A 13211-nucleotide genomic window follows, 5' to 3' on the forward strand; every position below is an offset into this window, starting at 1 on the left:
GAGTCGGCTATAAATATTTTATATATTCATAGAATCATATTAATTCCACGTTATTAAAGGATTAATTCGTGTTTTGTACGAGTTATTGTAATTTTATAATTGGAATCTTAATTATTAAAGACGTGCGCGAAAAGCCCTTATCTCGTACCTCGACTGCCTCCACACAACTCCATCCTCAGTTCTGGCATAAGGGCATCATAATTGTCCTAATTAGGTGAGACCCCGACTTCTGCCATCACCCCTCCCTACCATTAACAGTTCGAGATTATTCCGTTTTCTCCTGGCAATTTGGCCTAAGCATTTGTAAATGATAGTTGACAGTCTAGTGGTGATTTAGAGTTGGTTGAAAATGGATTTATTAATTTTGCTGTCCATGGTATCTGCAACATTCTCATCCAACCTCGAATGTCGAGTCGTTAATTTAGTAAAGATATATTTTAGTTTAGTATTCGAACGAGGTGGTATCGTAATTGTAGGTCTTCATAATAGCGTCGACCCAGTTGTACACCTGTGGTACATTCGTGAAGGCGACTGGAATACCATACCACCACATCTGTATCCCAGAACGACCAATCCCACCACAGCGAAGCGAGTGCCTTCAGACGACTGGAACATAACATAATATAATATAACAAATTAGTTGCGAAATTTCGTTATAAATATATATAAAACAAAGTCAACAGTGAAACAATCGTAAAACGCTTTTGCTCTTAAGTCTCAATAGATAAATTGCTGTTATGTAAATCATTTATTTCTAAATTATTTATACTGAATACACAACAACAATGTTTAGATCGTCGAATTGGAAAAAAAAATTAAATTTGATCTATATGTCGCGGCCAACTAGCTTAATTAGTCGCCAGTTAAACGACGCCGTTTAGTAAAAAGGTTAGGCTGTTAATTGAACGGCTAATTAAGCTAGTTGGCTGCGACATATACATCTGTTTGTATAGGTAATGTACTGATCCTAGTGATAATAGCCATTAAGTGGTACTTTATAAAATTCGGCAAACTACTCTATACTTACGGGTATAGGACATATGAGGGGTGAGCCACCATCTTCCTTACAATTACTTAAACCGATAACTCCTCCTGCGCACGTCAGGGGGTCGTCCATATTATAGGCAGATCCTACAATAGGTCGGAAGGCCCTTTCACATACAGACTTGTCCAATAGTGATAGATATCTAAAAAAATGAAACAATAAATTAACCAATATTTTCTTATACGGGCGAGTGTTACGATAAAATGTCCATCGATGGCCTAGTAGACTGGAAAAGTCCCATGCTCCCTAAGTGGAGCAGAGGGCATGCAGCGTAAAAGACCAGTCTGATCAGTCCTGGGCGGCTCTTTGAATTTTTCTCCACGTTCCTCCGCCTCTGCAATGATGCTTCGTTGCCAGGTCTGTTTTGGGCGTTTCGTTTCCTGTTTCCTTGAGTATTCCAGTAGAGGCCTCGATTAGCAATACGACTTAGATCCCTCCGGAGCTTATGGCCCACCCATTTCCACTTTCGGCGTTTTATGTACCTGTCAATTGGCACCTCCCATAGCTGATGGTTAGAGATTCTCTCGGGCAAGAATATTCCAAAGAATATTCAAAAAGGCAGCGGTTTACAAAGACCTGCAGTTGTTTGTGGTGCTCTTTGTAACTTTCCACGTCTCAAAACCATACAGAAACACGATCTTTATGTTGGATAGGAAGAGTTTGAGTGTTCAGACTTAACCCCTCATGGGCCACCATGTTCTATCTTTAGCGGATAGATGGTGTAAATTAAATGCCCAGATACTTAATATATTAATATAAATCAAAAAAGGATGCGAATTGTACAATGATCGTAGGTCAAGTGACATGAGTAGACAGATTTGTATGAATGATTCTTCATATCTTCAAGCGCCTGATGCGGGTGACGGCAATGTTCCCGCGATGGTGTTTTGGCATATTTCCACAGACGTTAAGTCTGGACATTGTGCATGACTCGTTAACTAAACGTTACGGTAAATATATGAAAAGTTATATCTAGCGAGAGCTTTGAGTGTCAATAAATTAACATTTGCCTAAAGTTTCCAACGATATCTCAAACCTGCGACAACAATCAGTACGATGACGTCCTGAGTCGCGCTAACAAAAAGCAAAAACCGAATAAAGGGACCGACGAATAAGTGAGCGGGGCAGAAAACAAGATACACAGATAAAAGATGGACTTTAAAGACAACTATATAGAAAAGACCAAGGAAAAGGAGAAGAGAGCATCCTCAAAAAAGGTGGATAGAAGATATAGAAGTGTTAACAGGAAGCGAATGGAGAAAAATTGTTATAGACAGAGATATCACCTTTTCACGGGGAAAAGGTACTGAAGGAAGTCGGAATATCAAATAACAAGAAAACGGACCTTGGCGGGCATATCGACTACTGGTACTGGAATCTATTACGAAGGTTGGACATTGGAAACTGGCTGATATAATTATTTTTGACAGTAGAGATGTGGGGTCTTTCTGCATCTTCTACCGCATCAACCATCCGATGCCGAAATCCTTTGTTCGAAAACTAGTGTCACAAGATTCGTTCTCACGCGCAGGCGATGTGCAAAGTCCATAGGAGACGCTTACTTTTTTCAACATGACAGCATACTCGTCCTTATTAAAGTTCTTTTGGCACCACCCCTTGCTGTAGCACTCAGTCCCATGTGGTGGCATTTTACTTTCCAAACACGCGGTCCCAATGTGAGGGATGGACATGTCGAATGGCGTTTGCAATATTAACAATGCCGCGTTGTTTTTGAACTGACCTGAAAAAATATATGTTTATTATTAAATAAAAACCAAAAAACCAGTGACGCTTCCAGCTTTTAGTTGGGCCTCAGATGAAGGTCGACGGCATCGAGGTAAAATGCATATAGTCTATTGGGTTCGAACTTACGACTTCAGAATTGAGAGTCGCACGCTGAAGTTACTAGGCCAACACTGCTGTTTAAATCAAATAACAAGGATTATGTATTTATATTAATTAAATAATGAACGCATCTTTTTAAAAGGAATGTATTTTGTCAAACAATTTGCGCAAGTAAGCGTATATAAGAACGAATTGCTGTTCATTTGTCTCCCTAAATCGAGAATGTCTTAGCAATTTGACTTTTCATCTTGAAATATTTATATATAATAATAGTTCCTTATATATTGAGGTTGTGAAGGAAGGAAGGCCATGGCGAGTCAAACCGCTGACTGGCTTTCAATGCCTGAGTGGCTGAGATTAAGGAGTTGTTTATAACCATAGCAGTGTTGGCCTAGTGGCTTCAGCTTGCGACGCTCATCTCTGAGGTCGTAGGTTCGATCCCCGGCTGTGCACCAATGGATTTTCTTTTTATGTGCGCTCGAAAGGTGAATGAAAACATCGTGAGGTAAACGACTTACCATAGACCCAAAAAGTCAAAGGCGTGCCTCAGGAACAGAAGGCTGATCACCTACTTACCTTTTTAATTTACTAATGATCATGAAACAGATACAGAAATCTGAGGCCCAGACCTAAAAAGGTTGTAGCGCCATTGATTTTTTTATTTATAACAGTAGCCTTGCCATTATAGGTATCACTATAGGCTATTTGAAATATCACCTGTGGTATTATAAAATACGGTCACGTGTTTTCATATATTTTATTGTGTTTACAAAAGTAATAAGTCATCTATCGAACATTTTGTGATTTATAAAATTTGTACGCGTTTACGCAGGCTCTGATTGGCACACACAGAACGACACAAATAAGTGGCGTCTTTTAGGTGAAAAGCACGGAAATATAAAGAACACTACAAAAAGCAAAATGATAAAGTGTACGGGCACAGTTCTAAAGAAGCTGCTCAAGTGGTCGGAAAGGTACAACTACAACTAGGTTACTAATATAATGTCAATAAAAACTTGCAACACCTAGCATTGGAAACACTTCGATACCGCAATTCAAGAAATGACTCGTAATGTTAGTCGTACATTTGGATTCTACACTAAAGACAGGGTTGGACAGAACATACTTACAAACGTAATTAACGGTATAATTTGTCATTGGGCATCGATTCTGTTGGAACACACGTTCTCTTCAGTGACAATAGTCCAAAATAAAATCATGGCTCTGATACACATAAAGCATTGCAACTAACTCGAATAAACATCAGTGGCATCGTTAATCCACTCATAATCGAATCCACGCTTTCCAGCAGCGCTAGGCCACCCTAGAAATAATGAATTAGTTAATAGCCAGAAAGCAAAATTGTCCAGGTAGATTTCGAGATCGAGAGAAATTGTGTTATAAAAAGAAGTCATCAAGAGTTAAGAACTTGTGAGTTTGTGCGATGAGTATCTCTATTGAAAAAAATGAAGAAGGAATAACACTCTTAATCCTTAGGAAACAAGATCTATTTAAACTTAAATCAGAATTTAAAAAAAAAAAACACGTAATAACACGCACATTTCAGCGTTTCAATGTTATGAATTGAAACTAAAATGTTCATTTGTTTGTTACAATTCAATTCATTTATTTTACCTGAAAAACAAATACTCAGTAACGCAATATATTGAATGAAAAGTGACGTAAGTACTTCACAAGACAGAATTATGAATGCACGACTTTTATGGCTTGCCATACTTCTAATCTCACATAATAGTATTTTTATTAAAATTCAAATGTATCTCCTGAAATGACTCACTGTGGTAGCATACAACAAACTAAGACTCATACAACACATAATAAGTGCAGCTACAACCATTTGCTCAGCAAATCTGTAAAATTTATTAAATTAATTATTAAAGTAATCATTAAAACCAAATTTTACTCAAGTGAAACTTCTTTTGTTTTTAGTTACGCGTCACATTATTCCGTTACGTGTGTACACTAGTACACGCGTAATGGAACTTCTTTTTCGAAAATTGTTCTGCAGCTTTACAGAAATTGGTTAAATAAAGTTAAATTAGATAAAGTTTAACAAAAGGCTTTTATTATCATAGACATGAATACAAATAATACAATTATTTGATTAATTAAGAAGAAAGAGAGAAAGAAGAAGAATTTCATTAATTGTAATATAATTATTACTATCATTGTTATCGTTATTATATATTTTTGTTATTAATGGCTTCGAATTATTATATACCTAATCTTTTAAGAAAGAGTACTTACACCAATTTCACTTTATATTCAAATATGTATGCAGAACCGTTTTAAGTGATAAGTAGGCAATGGTCATATTATATGAAATTGCAAGACTACTAAATACCACCGTTGTCAGAAAAAAAAACCAGTTAATAAGCGTCAAATATTTATACAATACCTATGTGAAATTGTGTTGTGTTTGTGCCTGTGGCCACGTGATGCACTACGATGCATTTAAAAGAATTGTGCGCCATGGCCAGGGGGGGATCTACTTAATATAATATTATCTAGATTAAATCATTTATTTGCAAAGGATGTGCTACAATCCGGTATTTACAATATTTTCAAACTCCCATCCTTATATGGCAAGACTGCCCGTTTTGGATCAATGGTGCGCGCGTCGCAGATTGAAGAAAAAACTCGAAAATGAAATAAACAATTTAACGAAAATAGAATATATATATGGGATATATTAGAATGGGGACCTCGGCGACAACTGCAAGAACACCCAAGACTCACTCACGCAATTTTTGAAAACAAACAGTGTCTCACAACACCACGAGCACACTTTTGTGAAATACATTTCGCAAGAAACCAATTTTTTATTGGTTCTTGATTGTAGCCTTGCTAGCTATATTTTTCGTAAACGAAAAACTCCTATCCTTGAAGTAGGAAGCTAAGTAAAAGATTTAGATGTACACTTACAATAAATGCGAATATTTATGGATTGATACGCATTTGGTATACATTGGTATCATCTATAAAGTTCCTGTAATGGAAATACTAATTAAAACCACAAGCGCTCTTATAAATAAATACCAAATAGATATTGTTTATGGTAACAATGAGTTTGACGGAATATTAATCGCTTATTTAAAATTTATGAGGCTACTAAATACTTCACTCATGTACAAACATGAAAAATGCAACAATCAGTGGTATAAAATGAATAAATCAGTGACGCTACAACCTTTTTAGGTCTGGGTCCAGTGCCGGATTAAGCTAGCGCGGGGCCTGCAGCAAATTCTATTAAGAGGCCCTTGGTTTGCTTTAGTTTCACAAGTTTAGGATATTGAATAAAACAAAACCGTTACGAATAAATATTTTTGTTGAATATAGAGCAAATCATGCTCTCAACAAAGTGAGATGATAAAGAAGTTCTTATAAAAAAAACTTGCCACTTGAAAGGTAGATGCTGGTCTAAAGACATCGATTATAATTAAACATTATAACATCACGACAGAAAGTTTGTAAAATACCAACTTATCTTCAACGATTTGACGTGACGAAATCGAGTTTTAGATTTTTAAGTGGAAGTGAAGCAAGATATATTACGCTCATATGTAATATTTTTTTATTACGATAAAGTTAAATTAGCACGTTGGAGGGCGGGGCCCCCACATTCGCGAGCCCGTAGCATTTGCTACTCTTGTTATATGGCTAATCCGGCACTATGCGTAGTTACGGTAACAAATCATCGTGATTAATCCAGCATCGCACAATCTATGACATATGTTAGGTAGCTACTAGAGATGATTCGATACGCGTTAAATATAAACAGTCACAAGCTTGTGTAATAATTAAATTTAAAAAATAATAACTGTTAATAATTAAAATTAACATTGATTGATAAGATCGTTGTAATTCTGTAATTTATATAAAGTAGCTGATAAGGTAGTCATTAATTAGCCAGGGTTTTGAGAAAGCTATCTCCGGAACGGTTAGAGATATCGCTGCTGCAGTGCTGCTTTACAAACTTTTTTTTTGTTTCGGTCAGCCGTGAGCAAGTTAGGTTGCGGAACGAAACGTGGATCGAGTAGATTTTAGATAACAAGTAGCATTCATTCCAAATTAAAAAAAAAACACCAAAGCACTAATGTGAATGTAAATTCAAATTCACACAGCAAAGTACTTTTTAATATCATTCGAAATTCGAAAATTACACCAAAGCACAATCGGAGATGATTCGATAGTTATAATAAATTTTAAATTCCAAAAATACATCAAAGCACTAATTGACATAATTCGAAATTCAAACCGCTACTCCAGATCACTACTCGACATGATCCGAAAAAGGAAAACGCGTGACTGACCTTTAGAAATCATTTTATTGATAAATTATTTTCTTATCATATAACCTATTTATATCGGAACGCTTGTTGTTGTGACAGAATCATGCAGACTGACCTATATATAAGATGGAATTATTATTGAAACAGGTGCATTTCTTTTTATATGTAATAAATGTTAGGAGTATCTGTATAGTGTATGTATATGTATTACCAAGCTGCACTAGATAACTAAATATATGAAAAAGGAAGAACTACTAACAATACTACGGATACGTAGTAGCATACATCCCGTACTTTATATATGTACGGGATGTCTGCACCAAGAGACGAGAAGAGGTGTAGTTATTTAATATTAAAATAAAGGATGGACACTCCACGTTTGGTTTAAATCGAATATGAAAATAGTCTGGGGTCCTATAAGTACTTGAATAAATTTTCGGCTCAAGTAGGCAGAATACAACATACTATCCGTATCACCTTGACCGCGTTCCACAACTTTTGCAGATCTATGTATTGATGTAGAGGTATAAATAAGTGATAACAATCAGAAAAAAATATATTATATTTTAAGGAACAATGTTTAATTGTTTTTCTTTGTTATATGCTCTTCATACCTAATTAATTAATTGAATATTATTAAACATGGTTGGTGCAATTGTGTGTATGTGTCTCAGTAAAGTAGTTAATTAAAGATCAATATTCAATTAGCACATTTTGTTTGGTTTATAAAATCTGTGTAAATGCGGTTTTACCTCTTCCTCATATAAATGTATAAGATCTTCACTATCTAAATTAATTATCAATGAAAATATTTCATAGCCTGGCAATGAGCGTAATACGCCAGTTTCACCATAACCTCTAAGAACAAGTCAAATTGTATTAAGATTGTTTGCCTATGATATACAGTAATAAATCGTAATTCGTAATTAAATGCCGCATCCGCTCTGTGTTTCTTAATTGTAACCTTGAGGTGAGTGTTTAAATTAAAACCCAAAAAGATTCATTTAACTGGCGTTCACATCTAAGTATGTAGACCATACGATGGAGTTTATCCGGTCATGTCTTCGCGATATTGCTTATCGCGGTTATTTTTTTTTATCAAATAGGGGGCAAACGGGCAGGAGGCTCACCTGATGTTAAGTGATACCGCCGCCCATGGACACTCTCAATGCCAGAGGGCACGCGAGTGCGTTGCCGGCCTTTTAAGAATTTGTACGCTCTTTTCTTGAAGGACCCTAACTCGAATTGGTTCGGAAATACTTCGGTGGGCAGCTGGTTCCACATAGCGGTGGTGCACGGCAAAAATTGCCTTGAAAAACGCTCAGTCGTGGAACGTCGGACGTCGAGGTGATACGGGTGGAATTTTGTATTTTGCCTCGACGTCTGATGCTGAAACTCAGCTGCAGGTATTAATCCGAACAACTCCTCTGAACACTCTCCATAGTAAATGCGGTAGAAGGTGCAGAGTTACCCCACATCTCTACGCAACGCCAAAGGATCGAGGACGATTCGAACCGCTCTTCGTTGGATACGGTCAAATGGAAGGAGCTGGTACTGGGGAGCCCCCGCCCAGAGGTGAGAACAGTATTCCATGTGGGGCCGTATTTGCGCTTTATAGAGTTGCAAGCGTTGGCCTGGAGTGAAGTACCGTCTCGCCTTGCTGAGCACACCAAGCTTTTTGGAGGCTAATTTAGCCTTTCCCTCCAAATGACCGCGAAACTGAACGTCGTTCGATATGTCAACGCTAAGTATTCCGATGCTGGCTGTGGCTTCAAGAAGAGTGTTTTCGAAAAGAGGAGTAGCGACAAAGGGTATTTTTTTCGCGGAAAACGCGCAAACTTGTTGACATTGTCTCGTTACGAATACGACGTGGGAAGCCAGGGCAGCCGGTGGCGTCACGAACAAAGTTAGGATGGGTTCTTCACGGTTCCGACAGCAGCGGCGTGTCACCAATCAATTATGTGAACACATGTGCACACGCAAGCGTCGTCGAAGATAAAATAGATCAGCTGGTGAGGGAACATTTTAATATTGAGTCCTTGGGGGTTCAGCCGAAGAAGCCTTCAACGGATATAGAACAGCGAGCGCTTGAAATATTAGAAAGAACCAGTCGACAATTGGAAGATGGCAAATACGAGGTCGGACTATTGTGGAAAATGGACGACACACAACTTCCAAACAATTACGCAGCAGCTTTCAACAGATTTCAAGGAATAGAAAAAAAACTGCGTAAGGACGCTAAATTAAAAAATTAATATAGCGCGCAGAAAGAGAATCTTTTGAAAAGTAACTATGCTGAAGAAGCACCAGCCGACTGCACATCCAACAAAAAGTGGTACCTGCCTCACTTTCCAGTGGTTCACCCCCTTAAAAAGAAGCTGAGAATTGTCTTCGACGCCGCGGCTAAATACAATGGAGTCAGCCTCAATGACGTTCTGCTGTCCGGTCCGGACTTACTGCAGTCAATATTTGGAGTGCTACTTTGCTTCCGTCAAGGTCCCGTAGCGGTAGCGGCCGATATAAAAGAAATGTTTCTGCAGGTGAAAATATCTGCAGAAGATAGAGACAGTCTCAGGTTCCTATGGCGGAAAGACAAGGAAGCGCCAGTGAAGGAATATAGAATGTCATCGGTGATATTTGGAGCTGCGTCGTCGCCTTGCACCGCGATTTATATAAAAAACAAGAATGCAAAGGCCTTCATACATAAATATCCGGAAGCGGCGCAAACAATAGAGCGGAATCACTATATGGATGACTATTTGCAAAGTTTGCAAAAAATGGTATTTCATAGTATTTTTCTATGCCGTTTTAAAGATGCAATTTTCAAGCCATTTTCAGGCGGTTGTAAGGATCATTTTAAAATAACGTCTCTGAATAGTCGAATAAACGGAAAAACGAAACGCCTTTTACAAGGTTAACAACTGTTTTTTGCTTTGGACGGGTAATAGAATCGTTTATGTATTACTTATTGCTTTTTGCGAAAATATTTTTCAAAAATGTGTGGGACGTGGACCACTGTTTTTGAATTTGGATTAGTTATATACTTACTGTTATATACTAAATGTTGATAGGATAGTAATGATAAAAAACATGAAATAAAATTTATTCCCTTAAATGAATTGAATAAAATATATTCTCTAACTATCCGTAAGCACAACCTGATTATCATCTACATTTGTATTATCTAACACTATGGTTCCGTTAACTGTCAAAACCGGTGTATCATTTTTCTGTAGAGTCTGTAACCGAGCTGTCATAATTAGATTGACAATATTCATTTGAAGTTTCGCGCTAATTTTATTCTCTGGGACCGTTTTGAGTAAGCATGTGACGTATGTTCCGAAGTTTTCGATTTCCCGATCTTCGTTCTCCGTTAGGTTGATCTTGTATTCTTCGCGGTAGCCGATTCGTCGCTTGGGTCCTTTGGGGGTGCGCGTGTCTTGATTTGTTTCGAATTCGCTGGAGGTCGTAGTGTCTAACTTGTCTCGGCTTTACTGGTTCTGAAAAAAAATTATTCATGGTCAACTATGCTTCTAATAATATAAACTAAAGTACTTGAACTATAATCTATTTAAATAATATCTTTTGTTTTGTATTATTTATTTATTAACACTTCTTTGCATATAGTAATATAACAGTTGACATAATTGAATGAAGAGGGCAACTGGCGGCCTTATCGCTTTCGAGCGATCTCTTCCAGGCAACAACTGTGAGAAAAGAATTACTACGCTAACGGAAGAAAATTAATAAGACGTCGAAGGATACTGGAGGCATCGTATAAAATGCTTATGTTATTTGGTCATATAGAACGGATGAATGAGAAACGGTTTACAATCTGGATAAACAATGGAACTGTGGATAGTGAAGTCGATCGGGTGAGTAGGCTTTGTCAGTAAGAGAGAAGGAAAAACATTCCCAGAAATGATGAGCCTGCATGTTAATTGTCATGAAGGTGGATGAAGTGAGAGGTATGTCAGTCTCTCTGGAAGCATTTCATTCAAATACTAAGTAATTTTTACCTCTTGTCCTATATCCGGCCGATCAATTTCCTTACTTCTTTCACCCACTTCTCTGTCTATATCTGGTGTTGTTTGTAAATTAATTTTTGTATTTATAATCAACGTCACAATTTCCATTTGTAGCTTTGAACTCGCTGCCCTTGGTACACCTTGAAATTTTGTACCGGATTAAAACAGATAAGATTTTTCTATTATTCCTACAGCTAACCAAAATTATACATAACTATATGTAATATAATTATACATACACTAAAAATAAAGCCAACAATGAAATATATAATATGTATAAAAAGGTAAATGGTAAAAAAGGTAAATATATATAGTATTATTTAATTTATTTATTTATTTATTTATTTATTTACACTTCGTTACACTACAAAATAAAAATAAAAATTAACATAATTAAATCAAAAGGAGGGCAACTGGCGGCCTTATCGCTTACGAGCGATCTCTTCCAGGCAACCACTGTGAGTAAAGAAAAAAATAAATGTATTAAATAAGATAGGCAAGTAGTGCAAAATACATGTAATACACAGTTGTTAAACAAAACTAAACAGGAATAAAATATTAAAGATACATTAAAGAGTAAAAAGAGTATTAATCTTGTTTACATTTATTACTGGTATCATATCTTCCTACAATTGTGAAGATTTATTTAGGAAATTAAATTTATATAAAAAATATGCTTAAAACAAACATTCAAAAGATATACCTTTCAGTAATCCTGTGATTTATTTTCCAAAGTTTTCAATTTCCACATCGTCCTTACTTTGGTTTTTATTTGGTTCAATATACTTAACGTCATCTCTTGGGTTGCACTTCAAACAAAACTTTATCCTGATCCTCCTTTATCGAATCTAATGGTTCTTCTAGGTAGATTTATTACTTCTGTAAAATTTTCTTCATTGTCTTTGTAATCCAGGTTCTGGAATTTTTAAGTGATATATTACATACACATGAGCCAATAGGTACATTTTGGATGTGACCTAAGCCTGTATCTTACCTTCCAGTAAGATGCAGGCAATCCTGTCAAATAAGAAAAACACATATTTTTCAGAAATAGACAAATCGGTACTCTTCTTAAATTATAATATAGGTGACTAGCGGACCCGACAAACTTCGTTCTGTTCTAAACTTCGACAAACTGTCAAAAATATTTAAAATGTGGCAGGGTTTTGTTCCTACCAATTATATAGTCGGCGCAAAAAATTCTCTTGAACAGAACCTTCACTCTGATGATAGCGTGATGTATGAGGTTCAGCTCGGGTGACCAAAGTATCTTCGCTTTCACGAACTTTGGCCACTCTTCTGTGACCCACTAAAAAACCCCGACTGGGATATTTTCCTATTAGTAGGTATGTATTTAAATAATTTTGCACAGATAGGGGTAATCAATTAATAATTCAAAAATTAAACCCTTTTTTAACGCGATTTGTTTGACAGCTGATGTAATGACGTGAAAACGTCGCATACCGAAACTAAAATAAAATAAATAATATCGCGAAGCCAACCAAAATAAAAATCAGTACTAATGATATATAGCTATTACAATTTTTGACTATTCAATTTGGTCGGGTTCGCGATATTGTCACTTTTGTTGAGTTTCAGAACGCGACAAAATCCTCCTAGGCAAACACGCACACTGTTTTGATAGATGTGATTGAATTTGAACTTTGTGCAGCGATAATGAAGTGCAAATAGACTCTTTGACGTTAGGAACACACCTACATTGCTTAGACTACAGTGAGTGCTTGTAATTTAATATGAACTTTATTGAATAGCAAGAAAGTTCAAATTGACTCTAGAAAACGTTTGTATGGGAAATAGAAAAGGGCTGTTTTTAGAGTTTTCCCGGAAATTATTCGATTTTTTCTCGCCTTTTAAACCTTCCCTAGACCTCCACAAACATTTCAAGACTAAGATAAGATAAATCCGTTCAGCCGTTCTCGAGTTTTAGTGAGACTAACGAACAGCAATTCATGTTTATAT

The 13211-nt window shown here is 36.5% G+C and overlaps 1 long non-coding RNA gene across 1 annotated transcript; it reads right to left on the reverse strand.

Annotated features, from left to right (window-relative positions):
- Positions 1–211: 211 nt before the first annotated feature.
- Positions 212–4092, reverse strand: LOC123718327. Its single transcript, XR_006755002.1, has 4 exons — positions 4021–4092; positions 2608–2786; positions 1028–1187; positions 212–606 (listed from the first exon to the last, which is right to left on the reverse strand). It is a non-coding gene; the product is annotated as an uncharacterized LOC123718327 (long non-coding RNA).
- Between the last annotated feature and the right edge of the window lie 9119 nt (positions 4093–13211).

This window comes from Pieris brassicae, chromosome W (assembly GCF_905147105.1).
Source record: "Pieris brassicae chromosome W, ilPieBrab1.1, whole genome shotgun sequence".
NCBI classification, from domain to species: Eukaryota; Metazoa; Arthropoda; class Insecta; order Lepidoptera; family Pieridae; genus Pieris; species Pieris brassicae.